General features: G+C 38.9%; 1 pseudogene; it reads right to left on the bottom strand.

Moving 5' to 3' along the window:
• On the bottom strand, nucleotides 1–115 carry LOC122152107 (annotated as a pseudogene).
• Nucleotides 116–2359: the final 2244 nt, after the last annotated feature.

The following is a 2359-nucleotide window of genomic DNA, read 5'->3' as shown; positions in this document are numbered from 1 at the left end:
GTTAGATGCCACAAAGTAGGTGGCAATGCCTTAACCGTATGCGTGTTGTAAGGCCCAAGGGCCTCTTCCATCCTTGTCAAGGGGAGTGCTAACCTTCTCTCCTTTCATACAACACTTAGAACTATTATTTCCTCTATTTGCTTTGTTGCTGGTGTTGTCTGCAGATTGACTCCCTTCTTTCTTTGTGTACAATGTTTCATGAGCGTATTTTGAGCATCAATTAATGGTTTGGATTTTAATTGTTTATGTCAAGTGTCCTGATTTTAATTTATAGTTCTCTGTTGTGGGTTGTCTATTAGAAGGACTCACTTTAGCATTTCTTGTAGGTGTTGTGTTGTTTTCACAAATTCTCTTGATTTCTCTTTGTCTGAGAATGTCTTGATTTCACCCTCATATTTGACAGACATTTTGGCTGGATGTAGAATTCTTGTTTGGAAGTTCTTTTCCTTTGTTTTTTTATATATGCCATCCCATTATCTTCTTGCCTGCATGGTTTCTGCTGAGTAATCAGAATTTATTCTTATTGCTTGTCCATAGTAGGCAACATTTCTTTTTTCCCCTGAGCTGCTTGTGAGACTCTTTGTCTTTGGTTTTGGAGAGTTTGATTATGATACATCTTGGTGACTTTCTCCTGGGATATATCTTGTATGGGGTTCATTGCACTTCTTGGACTGATACCTTTTTTTCCTTCATGATACGGGGGAAATTTTTCCATTAGTCTTGTACAATTTTCTCAGTGGGTTTCTTATTTTTTTTTTTTATTTTTTTGCCTCCTCTTTTTCTGCTATTCCAGAAAGGCATATGTTGTTTCTTGTCATGTCATCTCCTATAACCCTTAGATTCTTTTCATTTCTCTTAAATCTTTATTCTCCTGTTTCTTCATACTGGCTGGCATCAAGGGATTTGTTTTCTAGTTGGGAAAGGCATTCTTCAGCCAGTTTTATTCTACTCTTTTGTCCTTCCACTGTGTTGTCTAACTCTGTCATTTGACTCTTCATCTTCTGAATTTCTAATTACTGTTTTTGTATGAGTTCTAATTGTGTATTTATCTTGTTATTTTTTTCTTAAATATTATTCCTGAATTCTTCCAGGGTACTGTCTCTCTTCTCACTGATTCTGTTTGTAGTTTCTATGAGCTCTTAGAGATTCCTATATATATACCTTATGAATTCTTTTTCAGATAGTTCTATTGCTCAATCTTCTTCCATGATAGATAATTCTTTAGCCTGGCCTTTTATTTTTATTTCTTGTCCTCTTCTTTTTCTTTCTTTTCTTCTTTTTTTTTTTAAATTGATTTGAGCTTGTCTGTTGTTTACAAGGCATATTGAAGCTGTTATCTTGAATTGTTAGATATATATTGATTTGTTTCACCCTGATTTTATGTTTTACTATATCTGAAGGTGTGGTACAGGTGTACTTTTTAGGTTATTACCTTGGTTGTACTGTATTGCTCTCCAGCTCCCATATTGGTGGAATTATGGTGGGGATATGGGTGTGGGTCTCTGTTCATTGTGAAGGGGATTTGGAGCTGGAATGAGCAGTTGTTGACCTCCATTTGTTGTTGTTTATGTGGCACAGGAGTTATTGATGTTACCTTTTGGGTGAGGTGTACAATGTAGTACCTCCTGTTGCCTGGTGGCAGTTTAATGTGTTCCTTCTATTGGACCAGGCAGGGGGAGAAGAGGAAAAAAGAAAAAGAAAACAAAAAGATGTGAGTAGGAAGTCTGCATTTTCCACATTTGGGCAAGGTAGTACAGACAGCTCTGCCATGACAGGCAGTGTAGTTTGTGTCTTCCTGAGCAGTCTACTAATGGTGACGTCCTACTGTCAGTCAAAGACCCACATTTCAAAATTCACAGGGACCCCAATAGGTAGAAGGCCACTACTTTCCACTTGGATCGAGAAGCCTCAAAACCCCAGTACCCCAGTCCACCCTGTGCTAAAAAGGGATCATAGAAGGGTTGAACCCCTGCCCACTGCTGTGAATTTGCTCTAGTGCTTCTCCTACTTATAGGGAGTTTCTCCTTTTCCTCCTCTCCTTTCTGGACTCCACAGCAGCCCAAGCTAATGTGGGGCCTTGATCTGTTTCCCAGTAAAATTATCTGCTCACTCCACTCCCAAGGTTGCCACCAAAAGCTCCCAGTGGGGGAGTTCTGCGTCTCCAATGCCTCTGTGGATTCTGTGATTTTATTCTTTTTTTCCTCCTTCCACCTGCTGACCTCTTTTGTATTTCTAATGAATCCTTTCCTCCATCTCTGTCAGCTGGGCAGGTTAGTTTATTTTTCCCTGTTGTTTAATCTGCTCTTTTTCTCTGCTTTCACTAAATCTGATACTTTAGCTTCTCCTTGGTTGCTCATAA

Source organism: Orycteropus afer, unplaced genomic scaffold (assembly GCF_000298275.1).
Source record: "Orycteropus afer afer isolate SDZICR_OR568_19922 unplaced genomic scaffold, OryAfe1.0 scaffold02353, whole genome shotgun sequence".
Classification (NCBI taxonomy): domain Eukaryota; kingdom Metazoa; phylum Chordata; class Mammalia; order Tubulidentata; family Orycteropodidae; genus Orycteropus; species Orycteropus afer.
The sequence above is the reverse complement of the archived record's forward strand: the minus strand, read 5'-3'. Positions and strand labels throughout refer to the sequence as shown.